General features: G+C 41.3%; 1 long non-coding RNA gene across 1 annotated transcript in view; it reads left to right on the top strand.

The window, feature by feature from the left end:
- The first annotated feature begins 285 nt into the window (after window positions 1–285).
- Window positions 286–23,741, top strand: part of LOC144583557 (uncharacterized) — a 124,833-nt gene continuing 101,377 nt past the window's right edge. Inside the window, exon 1 of the long non-coding RNA XR_013537406.1 lies at window positions 286–5,543. This is a non-coding gene — a long non-coding RNA (uncharacterized LOC144583557). The remainder of the gene's footprint in view (window positions 5,544–23,741) is intronic.

Below are 23,741 nucleotides of genomic sequence, written 5' to 3'. Positions count from 1 at the left end.
ACCTTCATAGCAGTTAGACAGCATGCTTGGCTCAGGGTAGCTAATATCCTGGATGATACCAAGACCAAGATTGAAGACCTCCCTTTCAATGCTGCAGGGCTGTTTAATTCCAAGACTGACGATGTAATGGAAAACATCCATAAAATGAGGAAGACGGCTAAGTTGTACATACTGTACCAACTGTATAAATACCAGAAACCCTCTTACAAGAAGCCCTTCTACCAACAAGCGTCTCCATACCAGCCCTTTCAGTACAACAAGCAGCAACAGCACGTACGGGCTTACCAGCTGCCACAAACAACCCCCTGCAATTCAAGCAGCAATCGTATTCTGGCTCCAAACAACTTTTTCATAAACAACAACGCAGAGGTAAGCAATACACCTGATTACCCCCATAACCCCATGAGGCTTTTCCCGTTCCTCCCAAAATGGCGGAGGATTACTACCGATAAGTGGGTTTTGGCCATCATTGAGAAAGGCTACCTGATAGAATTTTCATGAATCTCTCCACCAAACTTCATTCAGGCCATCCCTTTCTGATTCCTTCTACAGGAGGAAATATCATCCCCCCCTTGAAAAGGGGCTATAGTCAGAGTCCCATCCTCTGATTTAAGCGAAGGCTTTTTTGCTCGATATTTTGCAGTCCATAAGAAGGATGGGGGTATTAGACCCATTATGGACCTTAGAGACCTTAACGAATAAATATGCTACAGAAAATTTCGTATGTTAACACTTGACTCCATTCTCCCTCTTCTGTCCCAGGGGAGCTGGTTTGTCACCATAGACCTCAAGGACGCCTACTTTCACATATCAATCCATCCTTCTCATCAAAAATTTCTCAGGTTTCAATTCCAACAACTTACCAGTTTGCTGCCCTCTCCTTAGAACTTTCTACAGCCCCCAGGACATTAACAAAGTGTATGGCTCCTGTGGTTGCTTACCTTCATACCAAGGGTATAAAGCTCTTCCCCTATACAGTGGTGCCCCATATAGTGACAATAATCCGTGCCGAAAAAATCGTCGCTATCCGGATTCGTCGCTATGCGGGGAAAAAAACCCCATAGGAACGCATTAAAACACGTTTAATGTGTTCCTATGGGGGAAAAACTCACCGCTATGCGGAAATCCTCCATCCGGCCACCATTTTCGCTGCCCGGTAAGCAAGGAAAGGGCGCGAAAACACTGTGGACGGCCTTTTTTTCCCGGCGGCCATTTTGGAACCGCCGATCAGCTGTTTTTAAAACATCGCTATGCGGAAATCTGTAAGCGAAACGCTTACCGATCATCGCAAAGCGATTTTTGGCCATCTAAAACATCGTGATGCGATCGCTTTTGTGATCGCAAAAACCTCATCGCTATGCGGATTCATCGTTAAACGGGGCGCTCATTAAGCGAGGCACCACTGTATCGACAACTGGCTTCTAGTTGCCAAATCCTACCATGACACCATCGTGGCCATGGAAACCACACTCAATGCCTTACACAAATTAGGCTTAAAAATAAATTGAGAAAAATCCCACCTGGTGCCGTCACAATTTGTCAACTACATAGGGGCGCAACTAAATGCCATACAATCAAGGGCATTTCTACCACCCCAAAGAATCTTAAAGTTCCAAAAGCCAATACAGCGATTTCAGCCTTTCAGGACAGTGACTGCTCTCAATACTCATCATATACTCGGTCTCATGGCTTCCACGACATCAGTTGTCCCCCATACCAAACTAAGATTCTGAACTCTTCAAGCCTGGTTCCTCTCCCAATTCAACCCCTCAATGGACAGTCCACTAAAGAAGTTGAGGGTACCAACAAATGTGGCAGACCACCTCACCTGGTGGACATCCACCCACAATCTCTCAACGGGGAGACCATTCGAACCACCTTACCTGTCAATACAAGTAACAACAGATGCCAGCCCCTCGGGATGGGGAGCTCATTGCCAGGAACTCCAGATTCATGGCCTGTGGACAAAGACACAAAGAATGCTCCACATAAATCAGCTAGAAATGCTGACCATCATGAAGGCATTTCAAGCCTTTCTCCCACATATCAAGGGAAGAGCAGTACAGCTCATGACCAACACCACGGCTATACATTATATAAACAAACAAGGAGGAACTCAATCCCTGCCCCTCCTTCGCTTAACCATGAAGTTTTGGGAATGGTGCTGCAGCCACCATATTTTCCCTTAAGCAATCCATATTTCTTCAGAGGATAACTACCTGGTGGACCATCTCAGCAGGCTCCCCACCAGGATGCATGAATGGTCCCTCAACGAGACAGTCTTCCGAGACATCTGTCTCAGGTGGGGCCAACATACAATAGACCTCTTTGCATCCCATTTCAACAGCAAATGCCCCAAGTATTTCTCAAGAGCAGGCATAGGCACGATGTCACTCGGAGATGCATTCATGATACCGTGGTCCGGATAACTCTCTTATCTTTCCCCTCCGATACCTATGCTGCTCAAAACAATAACCAGAATTATTCAATACTGAACAGACATGATACTCATTGCCCCGTGGTGGCCGCGACAACCATGGTTAGCCCACCTCAAGGAGATAACGGAGGAGAAGTTTCACCTACCTTCAATACCACCACTCCTCTCCCAGAACGATGGGGCCATTCTCCATCCAGATGTCCGATCACTACACCTCACGGTGTGGAGGATAACCCTGAATTCCATGCAATCTTAGACCAGGCTCGGAAACCATCTACGTCTCGCCTATACAAATGGACATCTTTCATAAAATTTACTCAATCTAAAGGATTTACCTCAATCCCAACATCCCTCACAACCATACTTACCTTCATTCTGCATCTTTTTAATCTTTGACTTGCACACTCCAGTATTAAAGTATATATCTCCGTAATAGTGGCTCACCAATCTCCTGGATCCTGCTCTGTTAAGCTTTTTTCTCACCCCACTGTCAAAAGATTTCTTAAAGGGCCAGAACGTCAGGCCACCATCTCAATGAATCATACTTCAGTGGTCACTTCAACCCTTTCTTGAAACTCTTACAAAACCACCATTTGAACCAATGGCAGCCTGTAGCAAGAAATTACTGTCTCTCAAGACCGCCTTTCTTGTGGCGATAACTTCTGCAAGAAGAGCCAGCAAACTATCCGCTCTCAGATCAGACTCTCCATATCTCCAAATGCATGCTCATAAGGTTACTCTGTACCCTGATGTGTCTTTTCTACCCAAGGTGGTATTAGACTTCCACCTAAATCAACCTGTCATACACCCAACGCTATTTCCATCCCCATCCACACTGATTGAGCGTACGCTTCACACACTGGATGTGAGAAGGGCCCTTGCATTCTACCTTGATAGGACTAAGCATTGCAGATGCTCCTTCCATCTATTCCAATGCTACCATGGACCCAACAAGGGTGCGCCTGCATCTCCACAGACAATATCAAGGTGGATAGTATAGACAATACAGTTAGCATACCAGCTTGCAGGCAAGTTGATACCGGACCATTAGAAGCTGCACTCTACCCGAGCAGTCTCTACATCGACCACTCTCCACAGAGTCATACAGATAAAGAACATCTGTAAAGCGGCTACTTGGTCCAATCCTCTGACATTCACGAAGCACTACCGCCTCTACATCAGAGCCAAATATGATGCTGCATTTGGAAGGGCGATACTGTCATTATTGCTACCGTGATAGTCCTCCATCCATTGAGTAAGCTTGCTATTCACCCATTTGTGTGCATTCACAGAGGCCACTATGAAGAAAGTTACGTTACCTACCTGTAACTATGGTCCTTCTAGTGGACCTCTGTGAATTCACACATCCCTCCCTTCCTCCCCTCTGTCAGTCACGTTCACTTAGTGTCAGTATCTACTCTTGGTAACAGTGGGCACAGGGAACTGAAAGGAAGATTGAGGAGGTGGAGCTAGCGCCCTAGGGGCAAACTAAATTGTTTCTTTTTTCCTAAGCTCTAGAATGTTCCGAACGTCCTGCGCAGGTGCAGAACAAACCCATTTGTATGAATTCAGAGGTCCACTAGAAGAACCATGGTTGCAGGTAGGTAACCTAACTTTTTCTTTTTTGCCTGCTTGACATATATTTTATTTCACAGAGGGCCATAGGTGATATTTAGTGGCACAAAACAACAGATACGCCCAGTGCTTCTCAAAATCCTCCTTAGGGGTACATTAGGCAGTACCATCATCATCATCCTAGAAATTGAGTGGCTAGGAGAGGCATGGGAGGGAAAATGGCTGTCCTCAGGGCTCCTTGTCAGCAGTAGGATTCTTATTAGGGCTTTTTGGAGCTATGATTCTGTCTCGTAGCCATATATATACCATTAGAAATCTTACAGCACTATATGTCTTCATCCTGTTTTTCAGGTGCCAGCCCTAAGGAATTTTCATTATGCTTTACAAAAGAGTTTCTCGATCTTTTCTGATTTACAGAGATACCTCAGCAGGGCAATTTATGACTGAAAATGTGCCCTTAGTTGAAGGGCTGTTCAGGATCAAAAGTGTGAGGATTGTTAGATGCAGCACAGCCATAAAAGTGTTTCTTATCCTCTCTGGCCTGCAGCTTCCCACCTACTATGCTAGCAACCATAAGCATTTAAACACATGTGCACATGTAGACGCATGCATGTGCGTCTGCATGCACGTACGCTCACGCACACACAGAGAGAGATGCCAACCTGTTTTTGAATAGGAACTATTTTCCTCTTAGTAACACCTTTCCAGATGGCAATTAAAAGCCTTGAGTCAACCACTAGGGAAAAGGACTGAGGCCTTGCTGCTTCTCTCTAGACCTTGGAGCTTTAGAACAGCTGCAGATTTGTGTGGTTAAGCAACAAGAACTTTCAAAAGCCAAATGTGAATTTGGTGAAGAAGGTTACAGCCTCACTGATTAAGGAGGATGTTACAACATTGGGAAGAGCAGAGACCTTGAAAAATAAAAGCCTAAACAAGATAGCCTGTGTCTGTGTGCACACATGTCTGTGTAGTTGGTGGTAAATGGATTCAGAAGACTGGATGCAGAGCTATCTGTTCTAGATATGACTGTGGAAGTAACTTAAAATAAAGCTGGGAAGAGTGAGTGCAGAAGTTAATGAGTACTACAACCCACCTGGTGATACTTCCCCCATTAAACTTAGTACTTAGGACTTTGAAATAAGTATTTGGAACAGCACTGCATGTGTAAGATCATTTTCAGTCTCTTCCTTCTCATCCTGAATGTATAAGAGGTGATGCCTTTATTTAGAGCACTAAAAACCAAACATTCAGCTTGAGCTTGGTTTTTAGTAGTCTAAATAAGGTGCCATTGGTCTAGATGGGAGGGGTATAAATCAGATAAAATAAATAAAATAAATAAAAATAAAATATCACCTCTTCTACAATTCTATTGCATAAAGAACCACATGACTCTGTTTTTTTAAAAAAAAACTTATGAGGATACCTAGAAAAGCCCCACCACCACCACTGAGGATACTACATGGACTTAATGGACTTTAGACAATCAACCTGGACTGCAACTGAGAACAACACCTTCTGCACAACTCACCAGGTAACATCATAATTTGGAATTAATTTGGTTTTGATTGGGTTTTTAATACCTGGTCAGTTTTATGTATCTCAGCTTTAGGAATTTCTAAGCCTCTGTCTGGTCACCCCTGACCTGCCCCCAGCCAAAAAGAAAACTTGATTTCTAAAATTAGTAATATAAGCTAGTTGGAAGGGATACATTCATGGACTACCTTCTATCCTGGAGGCTGAGTGGAAAATCATAGCCAAATGGCACCAGGGGTTAAGTATTTAAATACTTCCAAACTGGTTGAAACTAGCTCTGAGGTCACCTAAGAAATTGGCCTAGCAGACGTCTACCATGACAATTTTTGGGACATTCATTTCTAATTTTTCTGCACTATGCCTGATGAATTGAATTAAGTTTGAGCTTAATGGTCGATTTTTTTGTGGTCTAAATAAACCTCTTCTATATTTGTGTTGTGTAAAGGACCACATTTTTTATTTTGAGATTTTAACAATGATATCAGGTTGTATTCAAATCAGTCTCCTGGGTTCTTCAGCCGAAAAATTCTTGTTCTTCTGAAACTTCTTTTTCAAGTTTTAACAATCTGTACTTTTAAAATTATGTGACCAATGCAATCTGTTTTTGTTATGTGCAGTCAAGTCAATTTCATTCTATGGCATGGTGACACTATGAACGAGTGATCAACAAAATGTCGTATTATTAACAGACCTGCTCAGGTCTCACAAACTCAAAGCTGTGGCTTCCTTTATGGTGTAACCCCAATGCATATTTTGCCTTTTTCCTCTTCCTGCTACCTTCAACTTTTCCTAGCATTTTAATCTTTTTCAGCAAGGCTTATCTCCTTAGCAGTACAACAACCTCAGCTTTGTCATTTTCGCTCTTAAAGAGAGTTCAGGCTTGATTTGATCTAGGACCCACTTGTTTGTCTTTCTGGTAATCCTTGGTGTTGGCAAAGCTCCCCTCCAGCACCATATTTCAAGCCAATCATTTTTTTACCTGTCAGATTTCTTCACTGTCCAGTTTTCACACACATAAATATTAATTGGAAACACAACAGTGTAGTTGAGCGGTTCTTAATCTTTTCTTTACCATGGACCCCCTTTAAATATTTTTTATTGCTGTGGACCACCAAGACTTAATTGAAGATTTAAAACCAAATTGTTTTATTAGCAGACATTGAAGAAGAAACACGAGTATAAAGTCTATCCAAACATTCACTCACACTGATATTGACTGATTGACTCTCCCTGTGGCTTCTGACTATCTGAGCAATAGCAACAAATGTCATGTGCTGTCTCTCGCCACTCAGTGTCATTCAATTTGCATGTTCTTACCATGTGCAGAAATATTAAACAGTTATTTTCATAACCATTATTTACTTTAGTTTGCTTTTAATTGAGGTGATAGGTTAGAAAAGCCAGGTTTCAAACAAACAAGAAAAATTAAGATTTCATTCATTCATTCATTCATTCATTCATTCTGTTTTAATGGCAAAAGATCATAACATTTCTTCAAGCCTTTATGGACCCCCTATGAGAACATTGCAGCCCCCCGTGGGGTGTGTGTCTATTGACCACAAGTTAAGTACCTAGGGTATAGATGATCTTGGTCTTGGTCTCCAGTGACAGGTTCATACACTTGATAATCTTTTCTGTTTCTTTCTTAACTGCACTTATGAGTCTTAATCTGATTTCTTGGCTGCTGTACTTTCCATATGGAAGAGTCTTGAACTGAGATATACAAAATATGTAAACCTTTCAATTTCTTCATTGTCAGCATTAGCGTTATGTAGTTCTTCTCTACTCATATTTTTGTCTTCTTAAATATTTTTGTCTTCAAAATGCTTTTGCACTTTGTCCTTCTCCCAGTAATATGGTGTCATTTGCATCTTAAACTGATGTTATTTCTTCCACCTAATTCCTCTCCTCCTTCATCTGAGTCTCATTCAGCTTTGTTTGTATGCCCTGAATGTAAATTGAACAGATGTAATCTGCTTTTTATCTGTTTTATGATTTCTTAGCATTGATTCATCAACTTTAGTATGTTTCCATTGAAACCCTTTTACATCAAGACATTCTTAGCATTCTGCAATAAATTCATATTCATATTTCAGATGCTTCTTCTTTTTATATAGTGTCCTGTGTTACAGTCCATGATTTCATGCCATAAAGTAGAATGGAGAATGCATAACACATTCTAGCATGCATTTTCAAAATCAGTTTTATATTTTTATGCATATTACATTCTTCTTCTTAAAGAAACAGCTCTGGACTATCTCTTAATATTTAATATTTTTATTTTATATAATAATTATATATTTCTTATTTTAAAAAATTTACTTGGTACATCTTTATAGTCATTTTGCAACCCTGCATGGACTACACCTGAGAAAGTTTCCTGGGTCACTCCCACTGTTATGCTTGTTTTTTAGGATGAGGTTCTATAAACTTATTTCTCTGGAATAGTATTATCTTCCGACAATGCCTGGTTTGTTCTGTTTATGCCAGAATGCTCCGTTTATACTTTCTCTGCATCAGCACCATAAAGGTGAATGGTATAATGCATAGTATTTATTACAGACATTAGCCTAAAGATTCCAGTAATGACATCTCTATATAAGCGATAAGCATGTTAGAAGTCTCTGATGGTGACAAAAATTTCAGAATCAAAGGTATGGAGATAATTAGGACTCTGGTTAATCATTCTTCAGGCCCCCCTTCAATGAAATGAGATTCACACAGATTAATTACTACCTGCTATAAATAAACTCTGAGAATGGCAATCTGCATAGCAGAGGCAGAGGGTAACTGTCATTTAATATATCACAGCTTTTCACGCACCTGTTCTCTCTGTGCTGTTTCCATGGAAACCCCACTTTTATAAGAGAAGCCCTGGATAATTAGCATGGATCGAGGTCTATATCAATCAGAATAATTTGGAGGAATACAAGGAACCCAAAGGAGCAGGCAAAAACTACTTTGTCTGAGTGAGAAGATAAGAGGTTGCCACTGTGTAGTAAATGGTGAGGAAGGTACTGCAGGAGACCAGCATCAGCGTCAGACCCAACATGAACCTGTAGTCTCAAAAGGAAAGTAAACTTTTTATTTTCATTTCAATCTTCCTTAGAAAACACTAGTGGGGAAATAATCACTGTGGAAGAAAAGTCACAAACCCAATCACGAAAAAAAAATGAAGGATATGTGTTTTATATACTAAAATTATAGAGTGACAGGGTACATTCTGATAATTTAAAAGAGAGTGTAATAAAATTCTCAACCCAGCTGTTCTGTTCCTTCTAATGCCATTTAATTCTGTTGGTCCAGAAGAATCCTAGATAATTCATATCAGGTATTTAAGTTGTTTTGTAGTCTTATCTATCACTGAAAAGACTATGTTGAATTCAGGTTAAATATCTGAGCGTAAATACAATGGCTTGTTACAACATGAATGGACTCAATGAATTATTGGGCTTTACATAGTGTTGATTTACTTAGCAATTGATTCAATTGATTAACTCTGCTTGGACCCAGCAACTGGATTTAGGGGTTACTTTTTTCATATTTACATTCTTTTACAATGGGATTAGGGAACCATTGGCTCCCCCTCAGATGTTTTGGGCTTTGGTTCCCAGAAGCCCTAGCCAGCATGTCCAGTGGGAAGGGACAGTGGAGAATCCTTATTTTACAAGTTAATGTGTGTTACAGATGAGACATGAATATGACCAGGAGTTTCATATTTGTGTGAAGCTCTCTGTATAGCTCATTATGCAGGTTTAGTATATACATTGGTTGTCTGGACATGATGTTTGCTTATTTATTACAAATATTGGATCACCATGATTATTTGTAATTTGCCCACTTCATTTGTGGGTTCCATTGGCTATGTTTGTGTGTTGCTTCTGGCAAAGTCATTTGGGCCCCAAACAGCAACACACATAGCTGGGCACAGTTGTCTCCAACAGGTTCAGTTCTTTTTCCCACAGCTGCTATATAGAATTCCATTCTGAGATTTTAATTGAAAACATCACCACCACCACCCAGTCTTAAAACATTTTAAGGATGACCAGGTTTAATGTGCATACATTTCAGGGACTACAGTATCCATAATCAAAGGCATTGTCTAGTGTTTCTGATGAGGTGGACTTTAGTCCATGGAGCTTTCTGCTGTAATAAATGTGTTCATCTTTAAAATTCAAGAAGACTCTGTCATTTTTATTGCTACAGAGCAAAACAGCTTGTGCTCTAACCTTTTAAAAATATGTGTAGCTGGTGCACCTGTACACATTTCTACAAAGTACAATGCAGTGTTGTAAAAACTTACAGAGCTTTGAATTTTTTGTTAAAATTCCCTTTTCCATAGCAGAAGTACAGAGACTTACGGAAGAGAAGAGCCTCAAATTCTTCAGACGGCCCACCTCTTTCTCACTAACAGGCACTTACATTCTCAAGAACTCACTATGAAACATTATTAGTAGAAAGAACCCCACCTTAAACAACCTTATTTATCCTGCACCAGCCCACCCCAAATGGTTGCCAAGCCCAGAGTCAATATAATGGAAAAGGAAGGATTTCTTGTTTAAACAAATAATTGTTTATAGTATGTTATATAGTGTATTAATTCTCCACTTCCCACTTGATTTCCATAGGCAGTTGGTTTGTGTCAAATGGAAAGACTGCCAGTCTCATTGCTTCAATTCATTTCATGTATAAGAAACAGAAGTGCAATGTATAGTCATAGTTTTCTTTAACTGCAAGCAGAACATTTTTCTTTCTGTTCATCCATAGGTTGAAATTGCAACCTGATTTTGATCAGATAAGGGCCATTTCACATATTGCACAGAGGCAAACACTACTTTGCCCTCAAATGTACACACAACAGGAAATGGCAGCCAAGCAGAGCTTCACGGCAAATATATCTACAGGGTACAGATGTTTGCAAATGCATTTGATGTCCTTTCTCTTTACTTTTTACATGTAAAGGTCCTTAGATTTGTTTCCAAAACTACAGTGGCGTAAGCTTTCACAGAGCTTCTCTGAAAAAGCTTATGCCGTAACAAATTTGTTAGTCTATAAGGTTCCATAACACTCCTTGTTGTTCCTGCTATAACAGCCTAAGCAGCTACCACTCTAAAAATATAATGTGTGAAGCAACTCGAACATGATATTGTCTTGTCAGTTTCTATCTGTGACCATATGGGAAAAAGACAAGCAAAAGGTTGGTTGTTTTCTTCTGGTGTTGGTGAATAATGTGAGAACCTTATTTTGCGTATCATTCTGCAGTCTTGGGAATGACTGATGGTTCGTGAGTGGCCCATCATATTTTGAGTAAAAAGGGGAAAGGCAGAAAAGCCACTACTAGTAAGCCTCAGTGTAAAAAATGTGTAACTGCAGTGTTCACTGTCTTAAAATCAAAACCTTTCAAGGGTTGAAAAAAATGATTGAAATATAGTTGTTTACAGAAAATGCAAAGCCATTCAATACAGTGGGGTCTTGACTTGAGAACTTAATCCGTATTGGAAGGCGGTTCTCAAGTCAAAAAGTCTGTAGGTCAAGTCTCCATTGACCTACAGTGCATTGAAAACCGATTAATTCCGTAACAGGCTGTTTTTGTTCCATTTTGGTTTTTTTCTGGTCTTTAAGTCAATTCTCAGGCTGCAAGTCAAACCTAAATTTTGCGGCCAGAGAAGTCTGTAACTCAAAAAGTCCGTAAGTCAAGCCGTCTGTAAGTCAAGGGTCCACTGTACAAATCAGCCCATTCAACACCATTGTGGGCCAGAATGGAGATCAAATTCACAGCTATTTCCAGTGATAACAGCTGGGGAAAATAATGGCTACGAGGAACATCTCAAAAATATTTATATTAATATTTAGTCTCCTAGGACTTGTGTGTGGCAAAGCCATTTTTGTCTCAAATATGGTGCTCAATTTGCAAAAGCAGAAGATATCTATTTGACTTTGCAAAAAAAGGTGTGTGTGTGTGAGAAAGAAAGAGGAAGCGAAGACGAGATATCACTATTCTCTGTCCTTTTAGTTGAAATGATAAGGGTGTGTGTGTGTGTGTGGTTTTCTGAATAGAGAATACAGTCTTGCAGCAGCTTAAATACTGATAGATTTAATGGAATTAACTTTCATGGATACTCTCCACTTCATCGTAATAAAATCTTGTGGCACCTTACGGGTAGATCCATGAAAACCTATGCCTTGAGAAATGTGTTATTTTTTAAAGTGCCACAAGACATTTCACTGGTTTCACTGCAGCTAACTGACACAGTTAGCCTTTGGGAAATTCTCTAATTGAGGCATTTTATGCTATTTCAAAGAAAAATGCATGTGTGAATGGAGGGATGGCAGTGGCAGTGGCATCTCAAGGGACAGCTATTCAGGAGGATAAAGTGGGAGTGTAGAAGCAGCTTTGAATGCCACAATGCTGCCATTTAAGGTGCATTACCTGGAACACCTTTGATCATTTTAGATGCATCCAGGAGTGCTTAACAGATTCTGAATGACAACTCCCAACTAAATTCAATAGTGATGTCAAAAGCCTCCATTATTTTGTGACAAATATTCTCTCTGATGGGGTCTGTGATATTGGTGTGCATTGTCAATAAAACACTGTGCACCTGCTCACAGTAAGCCACTTTTCAGAACTGTGGCAATTACACCCCATGCAAACTCAACTTACTGTATAAGCAAACATTCCTCCAATCTGGTTTATATAGTTAGAAAAAGTACACAATCTCATTATAAAAACTTTATTTGAGCAGAATGTGTGACAATGTGAGGGTGATGAGAGTTCTTCACACACACACATTTTCTGCACAAGGCAGGTGAGCATATGTGCTGACTCCCCCCTCTTCCCGGATGTAGTTTATAATACAGCCTGAGTTTTGTTTCATTGACTATGCAAAAGCCTTTGACTGTGTGGACCACAGCAAACTATGGCAAGTTCTTAAGGAAATGGAAGTGCACAATCACCTTATCTATCTCCTGAGAAATCTGTATGTGGGACAGGAAGCAACAGTCAGAACTGGATATGGAACAACTGATTGGTTCAAAATTGGGAAAGGAGTATGACAAGGCTGCATATTGTCTCCCTGCTTATTTAACTTATATGCAAATACATCATGCGAAAGCCTGGACTAGATGAATCCCAAGCCGGAAGAAATATCAACAACCTCAGATATGCAAATGATGACACTCTGATGGCAGAAAGTGAGGAGGAATTAAAGAACCTCTTAATGAGGGTGAAAGAGGAGAGTGCAAAAAATGGTCTGAAGCTCAACATAAAAAAAACCTAAGATCATGGCCACTGGTCCCATCACCTCCTGACAAATAAAAGGGGAAGATATGGAGGCAGTGACAGATTTTACTTTCTTGGAGTCCATGATCACTGCAGCCTCGAAATCAAAAGATGTCTGCTTCTTGGGAGGAAAGCAATGACAAACCATGTGGCCCCCCTTGAAAATGGCAGATTTAAACCTTGTTTTATTTTTTTAAAAAAGGAACCTACCTTTTTTTTTATCAGAATGGGATGAAAAGTCTGTTTACTTATTCCCAGAGTATCAAATCTGGCAAGATTCAGAAGAGCTTGGTGCAAAGACACAGGGAAATCCTTGAACAATATTTTTCCTGTTTTTTTTTAAACGGGAAAATAATGACTAAATAGTATTCATGTCAACTTTAACATTGTTCTGGATATCCAGAAATTCAGAATTTTTAACATTTTAAATTCAAAGGGTTGTAATTCCGATTTCCATATCCAAATTCTGAATCTGAATTTAGGTGCTAGTGCATATCCTTAGTTTTTATAGTGCTGCTATGAATCCTTTGTTCTTTGCTATTGGAAATAATGCACAACAGCAGTAAAGGGATCAAAAAGAACACCTCAATAACTCCCTCAGTTGACATAGTTACATTTTCCATTGTATAATAAAGCAGATCTTTCCCAGCTCTGTTGAAGCCTATGCAGCATTCAGCATTTCAGACAGACGTTGATGTTACTAAGTAGTAGCCACTATTGCTATTGTGGCTTGGAAAGCAGTTTAGATCAATTCCTGAAAGTTACAAAATGATGTCACTAAGGAGGTCAGCAGGGAAAGCATGCAAGCATTTGCCCCTTGACATCATTCTCCCTGGGGAAAAAGAGAAACAATCTTATAGACTGTTAAAAGATCATCAGGCTGTAAGCAAGTAGCAGTATTTCTTACAAACGGTGATGGCTTTTAAAAGAATTGTATTTTTGTCTTATTGTAAGAACATGCATGGGGGGGGGGAGACATTAGGCAGTCATTGATAGGTGGCCATGTGGCAGAATGTCACAATAATGCTTTGCCCTTTTGTGGCTTATTATATACAATCACAAGCCATTTTATAGAAATATCTACCAAATTCATATGGTTTTACATTCTGAAATGATTCATGTAACTCCTCAGATGTAATTGGTTTATACAGGAAGTTTATGATCTTTAGTGATTTTTTTTAAAAAAATGCTTTGGCTATCAAATTGGTAATTTTAGTTTCATTAGGATTTGATATGGTGTACAAAAAACAAAGTGACTAAAAAACAATGGTTGTAATTTGGACACCACAGAAAACAAAAATAATGATGAAAGAAAAGTTTAAAAACATGAGATGCAACCGCTACCGTTGAAAAAAACAATTTGTGGCACAGTTTTAAGGCCCCTCTAAAATTTGTGAGAAACAGCCCTTTATGCATGACATTCCAGACTGTCATTCAAAGGACAGCAGCAATATGAGGGCAAAACCTGGGGGAACGTAGGGAGGATAACAATAGCATTCTTTTTATATATCTCCAGCAACACCATTTAACCTTGTTAGACCATTATTTGCAAAATACTCAAAAGAGAAAAAAAGTCAAAAGACAGAAGAATTCTGATTAATTAAAAATATTCTCACAGAATTAACAGCCACTTAATTACAGTAATTACTATGTGGGGTGGACACAATTGCGTCTGGCTTGCCTTTCTCCCTGTCGCTCCATATGAGATAATAGAAATATTCTGAGATACTCCTTTTCTAGCAAGGTGGGAATTTCTCCAGGAGGGATTGTATGCAAGGAAGTAGGTAAACATGTGCTCAGAGGGTGAATTGAGAATGGTTCTTCTTGCACCATGCTTAATAATTAGTTTTGTTGGATGCCCCCATCTGTATGTTATTTCTTTTCAATGTAAGACAGTGGTGATTGGCTGTTATATTTTGCAGTGTTGCAAAGCTAAGGGACAAAGACCTTGATAAAATTGTTTGCATTCTGGAGCACAATAGATTATTGCCTTTAAAAGCTGCTAAAGTGGCATATTTCCTGTGTTCCCTTGTGAATCTGACAACTACATCACCAGACTTTTTCTTTCCCCTTGTTGAGAGAGGGAACACAGAAATAAAATCCTTCATTGGAATATACAGTTCAGGACACAACTCAATAAACAGTTGGAGGGTTGAAGTAATCAAGTCAATTCTAGATTTTGGAGAATTGTCTCCTCTCACTCTCAAATTGGATCATTTCCCCTTGTTTTTGAGGAATTCAATTCAGACCTGCAAATCTGTTATACAGAGTGTCACAGTTTTTATAGACTGTTGGTGCTCAATCCTCAACTCCATGGCATGATTAGCAGTTTTGGCCAGCCGCAATAGGGCTCGGTCACATTGCTCATTTCTACTGATGCAAGTTCTGACTTTTTTATGTGACTGTAAAGTCATGCAGTATATAAATTGGTATGCTCATTTATTTTGACTTAAATTACTTCGATTTAGTTTTGGTAATTAAAACTGGGTTGTGATGGAGGCTATTTATTTATTTTATTTTTTATTTATATCCCGCCTATCTGGTCGTATCAGGACCACTCTAGGCTACACTGAAATCAACTCATTTCCTTTCTCAGGAACATGTTGTTCTTAAAGATTTTGATTTTTTTTTTCAAAAAAGAATAAGTGATATATTGCTAAATTGAGTGTCTACAAGGAGCCACCTGGTATCATAACAGTCACTAGAAACCACATGGGAAACACTGGAGAGGTGATCCCAGCTGATTAATGATGGAAAAATGTAAGGGGGTGGGGGAAACGGCTCTAGCAGGTTAAGCAGGAATGGAGCCCAGCACCACTCTCCTGGAGATTTCTTCTTGGGCGGGGGACAGCCCATAGGTTGCATTTGCACTCCCACCAGCTACCTGGCACTGTCACTTCCAGCAGGGGGAATCCTCTAGTGCTGGCCAACTGGCTACTGGACCTCCAGCACTTTAGTGCAGTGGTTCTCAAACTGGAGTCCCCAGATATTCTTGGACTGCAGGTCCCAAAAGCCATCATCACTTGCTGTGCTGGCCAGGATTTCTGGGAGTTGCGGACCAAGAACATCTGGGAACCCAAGTTTGAGAACCACCTGTTCTGGTACACCAGCTATCCTCCAAGACCTGATGTGCCTGTTCTGTACCTGCTGATGCACCACTCAGCTGCTGGGCAGGCTAAAATAGCTTCCAGGGTCAGTGGGTCAGTCAACTGCTTTGCAGGGCAATGCTCCTGGCATGCAGACTGTCCGCCATGTCCTGGTGCACCCACTTGGCACTCACTTTGTCCCTGCTGGTCTTCTGCTGCTCCGCTGGCTCCTTCATCAGCCAAATGGAGAGAATGGCTATGAGGTTGTAATGCTGAATGTATTGAGGAAGTGATGAAGTGATAGACATTTTAAGAAACCCACACAGGCACAAATTAAAATGACAGCAACCTTCACATCGGAAACACTGCACTGAACAGAATCAATTTAGAAGTGAAGTATTTTGAAAGGCAAGGGACGTGGTGGCACTGTGGGCTAAACCGCAGAAGCCTGTGCTGCAGGGTCAGAAGACCAAGCAGTCGTAAGATCAAATCCACGCGACGGAGTGAGCGCCCGTTGCTTGTCCCAGCTCCCGCCAACCTAGCGGTTCGAAAGCATGCAAATGTGAGTAGATAAATAGGTACCATCTCGGTGGGAAGGTAAACAGCGTTCCGTGTCTAAATCACACTGGCCATGTGACCACAGAAAGATTGTCTTCGGACAAACGCTGGCTCTATGGCTTGAAGAGCGGGATGAGCGCCGCCCCCTAGAGTCGGACACGACTGGACAAAAATTGTCAAGGGGAACCTTTACCTTTATTTTGAAAGGCGCATGCCAGTCAGTTGAAAAACAACAACACACACCTCACTTTGCAGCCTATATAAACCAGTTTCACTTGTGTGCCTGGGAATTTATAAATCGGTTTCAATAAGGAGAAAATTGATTTAACTGTAGTTTTTATTGCCAGTGGAGCCACACCCATAGTTAGATTTCTAAACTCTGCCTGAAGAGGAGAACAGCAGCAGCTGCTTCTTGCCAGAACTGTTTTACTTGTTCAGCTACCTCATGCATAGGATCCAAGTTACTGTGAGATCCTTTCACTGACTTATTCCCCATGATAGGACAGTCAGCTCCACCCAGCAGACCTCTCTTTTGAAAGGAAACGAGTCTAATGAAGCTTCGTTGATTCTTGTGGATTTTTATCTTGAACAGTTACTTACTGTTAGAGGTTTCAATAATTTCCCTTTCTTAGTTTAATTATTTTTTGGTGTGGAGTCACAGGTGATGAGGCAAAAGTGGCCATTTTACTTTACTTTAATTAAATTTATACCCTGCCCCTCTAGACCAGGTCTACTCTATCTCTGTGTCCAGATGATTTGCTATTTTGCATCCATTTAACCCTCCTGCCTAATTAGGATTCCTTTCTAAGCTATGATGGAATTTTAGCAAAGACTGGAAGTTTAAAGCTAGTTTAATTTCTCAAAAGTACTTTTGTCCATTAATATTATTTAAAAAGCCTTTCATTTGAAACAAGAAAAGCAAAACAAGCAGTGATGCCATTTTTCTTGCGGAAAAACATGTCAACATTAGTTACTTTCTCCAGTTCATGGAGATACAGCAATTAAGAAAAGTAAGTATCGGGTTATCATTTTAATTTCATAATTACCTCTTGAAAATATCACTCCCATTCCAGGTGTTTTCTTTAACAGCAGGAAAATTAATTTCAATTAAGAGGAAGAAAATACAAACCAAATGAGAGGCTTCAGAAAAATCAGTTCCAACATTTGCTTCATTAGGGTACTTGACGTGGATAATTAAAAATCCCAGGCACAATCCTGGGCATGCCTCTTCAGAAGTAAGCCCCACTGCCATCAGTGGGGCTTAGTCCTAGGTAAATGGGCATGGTATGGCAGTCTAAATAGCTATAACAAGCATTGATCTTTTAGCAGAGGGGTGTACTTTCCAATATTTAAGTTTAAAATGTTTCTAGGAGAAAATACTTTGGATTCAGTCCAATTGGTCATCCCAATTAGAGCAAACTCATTGAATCAGTGGGGTTTATGTAAGTGTTGACTTGCCATTCAGCGATTGATGGGTCTTTTCCAGTTAATGAGTTCATTTCAGTTGGGGGTGGGGTGACAATTGAGTTTTGGCTGCATAATGTTAAATGGGAAAAGATAGATTTTTGTCAAGCAGAAGAGGAGCTTTGTGCCTTCTTTGCTTAGATATGTTTGCAAAACTCTGAAAAAAATGTACACAATTGACTTTAAACCTGTGCTACAAATTTTGTACAGAACTCTGGGGGCACATTCATAGGGATGAAGTGGGGTCAGAAAAGGCCATGTGCTAGACTGCCCAGATAGGAACACTGTGCTGGAAGGATATGACACCACAACATAGCATCATTCCTCAGATATTCTATGGGGCTGGAATGGCCCTGAGTTGGCTGGGACCACAACTGCAGCCTTTTCATAGTGATAAAAACAAATTGTCAACAACAATAATAATTAGGCTTGCTAGATCTCCGGGGTGTGTGTGTGGTGTGCTGGAATCCCAGGGAATTGTTCTGCTTCTGGCGCAGTGGTTAAACCTTGTGGCGCAGTGGTTAAACCGCTGTACTGCAGCTAAAACTGTGCTCACGACCTGGGGTTCAAATCACAGGTAGCCGGCTCAAGGTTGACTCAGCCTTTTATCCTTCTGAGGTCGGTAAAATGAGTACCCAACTCGCTTGGGGGGCAATATGTAGCCTGCATAATTAAATTGTAAACTGCCCAGAGAGTGCTTGAAGCGCTATGGGGTAGTATATAAGCAGCATGCTTTGCTTTTGCTTTGCTTCTCTGCATTTCTAGGTAGCGAGACAAATCTCCAAGTAAGTGGCACCAGAGGAGGTCAGAGCTTGATTTTTGTGTGTGAAGTATTCCCCACCCATTCCCAGCTACTATTAGGACTTGCTTGCTTACAGCACAGGACTGTTTTTATGTATGTTTATTTATTTATTTTATTTAATTATTTGATTTATATCCTGCCCATCTGGTATATTCTACTACTCTGGGCGGCTCTATGTTGCACTTAGTTAATGGAGTGTTAGTGTAGCTTAGTGGGTTGGATAACCTAGGGCTGAGTGTTCAAATCTCAGCTGTACGTCACAGGAGAAGGGCCAGACAAGATTACAGAACATGTCTGACTAGTGGGGAAATGTGCTCTGCCACCTCTGTGGCCTTAGGCGAGCTAAATGGTCCAAAAGTGCAATTAGATCAAGGGACACGTAAATAATTTCTGAGTACTTTGTGTCTAGACAACCCTGTGAAAAATTGCTGTAAGTTTGAAATTGCCTAGAAGGAGCATACATATTGAGGTAAGATGTCAATGAATGTGATCTCTAGGGTATGACTAGACAGCAAGGGAAATGTGAATTCACTTGCTGTGAAGACACACTGGGGAAATCAGGTTCCCTCAGGTCTGTTTGAATCAACTGGCCACACAGAGAGAAGAGGAAAATTAGCTAAGCAGCCTTGTTTGCAGCTTGTTAACACAGTTCTTCTATAGCCCTGCAGGAGGTGCAGCTATAGAAGGACTACTTAATAAGCTTAAAGAAGGACAGAGTGGTGATTTCCTCATCTCATTACCTTCTCTTCTTATCTTTCTTTTAGAGTGTCTGGATGTGCTAGAACAACAATGTTGGCACCAAGTTCTTTTTTTTTAAACAAAAGTGTATTTGTGTGAGAGAGATATTGCCAACAGAGAGGCCCTCTTAATTATAACCAACATATATGCTTTCTACAACACTGCTCACCTGTGTTCCACTTCTCCAAAATGTATAGTTTCTTTGATGTGTATTCCCTATGAAATATTGGTTCAGCCCAGAGGGATGAGACCAGTGTTCCCTCTAAGCTGCGCAGCCATGCAGTGCTGGATCGGAGTTGCCACCCATTTGCTTCTGGTTGCAGCTGGAACCCTGTGCACATGGGGTGGGACACCTGTCACACACAAGTGGAAAATTAGAGGGAACATTGGGTGGGACTAAGAAAAGAGCAGGGTCTGGGTAAGAGACCTGAAATCAGAAAGAACAGGATCTCTGAAGAGGCTGGAGCTGTTGTTGTCACTTAGACCAGCAGTCCCCAAACTTTTTGGGACCGCGGACTGGTTGGGGGTTGCGGGTTCTGTGCATGGGGGGTGTGGGGGCACTCCTGTGCTCATGGGTGGGTGTGTTACAATCATGGGTGGGCGTGTCACGCTTGTGGAGGGGCATCTCACGTCACGGGTAGGCATGTCAATAAAGCGTGACACGCCCCTCCGCAAGTGTGACACATCCCTCTGCAAGTGCGACATGCCTACCGTACATGCGTGTGGGGGCGCGGAGATCCGTGTGCGTGGTCCAGTTAAAGAAGTTGACAAGGGCCTTAACAGTCTAAGTCAGGGGTCCCCAGTCTGTGGCCCGGTGCTGGTCTGTGGGCTTCCTTGAACTGGGCCATGGACACGGATCCCCGCCCCCCCCGTACGTATGCACAGTGGGTGTGTCGCGCTTGCCGAGGGGCATGTTGTGCTCACAGGTGTCCTTCCACAAGCACAACACGCCCCTCTGCAAGCGCAATATGCCCACTGTACGTGCGGGTGTGTGTGGAGATCCATGTCCGTGACCCAGTTCAAGGAAGCCCACGGACTGGCACCGGGCCACGGACTAGGGATTGGGGATCCCGATTTAGACTGTTAAGGCCCTTGTCAACTTGGTCTAGTTATAATTCTTATGGCTTTGTGTTGGAGGGGTGAATCCACATAGAGAATCCATGTGTATGCAGTTTAATTGATATTTTATTCTAGAGTTTTAAAGTCTCTGGATGTGGCACTGGTTCTTCTATGCTATGGATAGCCAACCCTGTTGAGGAAGATATCTTTGATTTTTTTTTTCTGAATTTGAAATACAAAAGGACACTTGAACTTTGCAATTCTACAAGGAACTTCTATGTTGGTGCTGCCACTGAGGACCTGGGTGCACAAATTGTAGCATTTGATTGTTGTTATAATTGCTCATGTTGTCTGTAATATAATTGTGAATAAAAAGATTTTACAATTTTTGTAAAATTGTGTTTGCAAGGTTCATCAATAGATACCAAAGTAAACAAATAGCCCCATAGAACTTTAAAGTGTTACAAATATGACCACAAAATACGGAAATGGCTGATCTTATATGTAATGTGAGTGCTGGTGGTTGCTGTGTTGGATTTTCTACATCTCTTCAAGCAATCACACTGCCTGAACTAATATATTATTGGGATGTTTAATTGTGTTAGACCTAATGACTATGGCCCCAGGTTTCAGAAAGGGAGGAGCTGGAGAACTCAAGAGTAAAAAGCAATGTCTTAACAGTAGACTATGTGCCTATAAGGAAATTAGCTAAAACATTCATATTCTTGTTATAATGTAGAGTGTAATATCTGGGCATGCAGTTCTCATCAGTTTAGTGAGACTACTTTGTCTGTTCCAAAAGAGTGAGCCCAAAAGTGGCCCTGTCTTATCTGGACTGCTGAAAATAAAAAGCCTCTAAGAACAAAAACCCTTCTGAAATGAGATGTTTGCTTTATCCTCCTGGGTTGGGGATTCTTGAGACAACCAGATTCCTGACAGGAAGATGGATAGAAAGCAGTCTTTTGAAGTCACAATAAAACAAGGGGGGAGAAAAACCCACTCTGCCACTCTATCCCATCTGTTCACGACGGTGTGAGGCTACAGTTGGCGGGAACCGGAAGACCAGAGACTAGGCTAGTGTGCCTAGCCCTGCATCTCCTGCCTTGCTTCCCTGGAAGGTGTGGAGGCAAAAGACTGCTCAGAGTTTTCTTTCTCTCCTACAGCTGGGCAATGGGGAAAAACTGAATTCTACATTAGAGAGTGTGTGTCATTAGGAGTGAAGATTCCTTAAGTGCCGCAAGTTTCTGATAATCACAACCGGAGCTTTTCTCACTTCATATAGTTTCCAAATTAGCTCACTTTACAAGTGGCCATCATGGGCTTCATTTGCACGTTTGCTTTCTCAGACACAAAGGTTTGCCACAGTCACATTTCTTCAATGCTAATGTGAATTGAGCTAGAATGACATGTTGCTTGGCATGGGAAGTTTGGCTCTCTTCCTCCCTCTTTCTGTTTCAGTGTTCCTGTCAAATTTGCTTGAATCTGGTTTTGTAACCCAATAGTTAACAGCTGTATCCTTGTTTGGGTTTAGAAGGTTAGCCTTTTAAAAATGTCTGTAGTTTGGTGCTCCACAACATGTGCTAGAGGAAAATGATAAGGAGAGAGCAAGCAAGGCACAAAAACAGAGGAGAGGAGAGGATATTGGGTGGAAGCAGGCTATGGAAAAAAGAGCTCATAAGCAATATGGTGGTATTCCAGATGTTATCTATTGTGTCCTTCCAGCAGGAATGAACAATGAAAGCTTTAAAATAAAGCCCATGGCACTTTGTCTGATGAAAACTTGCTGTCTGTCAGGGTAAACAATTGCAAGAAGGTAGCAAGAATTAATAAAAGCAAATACTGTAGGTTCTGCACAGCCTCTGTGCTCCTTCTGCATTCACGTGCTTACCATTTCTGTTATTGATTTGCTGATCTAAATGAATATTTTGAAACGCTGTGGGAGTTTTCCAATTAGATAAAAGGCAATTCTTGTCACCCTGCTGCCACGCTAACAGCTCCAGCTCTGAGAACTCACTGCAGACCTCTTAGTGGAACAACTGAGCTCAATCAAGGCTGGCCCCCTTCAGCGCTACCTCGTCCGCAGGACATTTCTCTCAATATGCAAACTTCTTTTATGAGAAGTTTAGAATAATAGGCTGCAGTGAGCTAACAGCTGTGATTGAGTTTTATAGGTCAATGAGGGTGGTTTGTGCAGAAGATGCATGAACTTTCCTGGCCATAGGCTGCTTCTCTGGGAAAGGGTGCCGCTTCTCAAATGAAAGAGCAGGGGCCGAGCGCATGCAGTTCAGTGCATTGCTCCAATCAAAGCTGCCACGCGTGTGACCCTTTTTCAAATTAGAACAAAGTGTCTCAGAGAAATGTGACAGTTGCTAAAGGAATGTTACTGCTGTTGCTATGAAGGCTGCCCCTTTGAATCTGACAAGCTGCTAATATGCATAATCTAAGGACAGCTGTGCACCATACTTACCTGCATTCTACACAGTGACATACACCCACTCTCCCTCTCCCTCCATAATACAGAGTACGTGACAGTGTGTCTTGTTCTGTTCTTAGCAGTTTTGAGCACCTCTCTATCTATGAAAGTTAACAACCCACATTCTGTTGTGTTGTAGCCTCAACTTCTTAACACAAGACTAAGGAACCTCAGCCCACCAGAGATGGTTGAATGCCTATTCCCATCAACCTTTGCTGTCCCATCCAACAGATATGGGACTTTAGAATTTCTCACACCCCAACCCGCCCCCCCCAGAATACACCAGGGACTGCCCCAGCCAGAATGTTACGTAGGAGTTGCAATTTAGAAATCTTAAATCCACAGAGGAGTTTTCAGTACTCACATATGGGCTTCCAAAGAAGAAGGAAATGATCGGAATGGCTATGCTCCAGGGGTGCTGCAAGGGACTGTTGGACTGGTAGTCTTTATGCTATTAGGCTATCTAAAGAGTGCTTCTCAAAAAAAAAAAGTCCTGTAATTCCTTGTGCTGTACCTGGAGCTTAGCTACCCCCAGTATTTCCCGCAAATGGGTGCTCTGGAGGCCTACCAAGGCCCATCTATGTGTGTTGAAAAACCCTTCTGTGCACTTAGATATCTTGACTGCAACTCCCAGAATTCTGACTGGGGAAATTCCTGGAAAATTCTGGCAGCTCCAGTGCAAGAAATCAGAAAGTCCCATGCCTGCTGTCCAATGCAGATATATTCCTTATCCC

This window comes from Pogona vitticeps, chromosome 6 (assembly GCF_051106095.1).
Source record: "Pogona vitticeps strain Pit_001003342236 chromosome 6, PviZW2.1, whole genome shotgun sequence".
NCBI classification, from domain to species: domain Eukaryota; kingdom Metazoa; phylum Chordata; class Lepidosauria; order Squamata; family Agamidae; genus Pogona; species Pogona vitticeps.
Note: the sequence above shows the minus strand (reverse complement) of the source record. Positions and strands in the feature narration are given on the sequence as shown.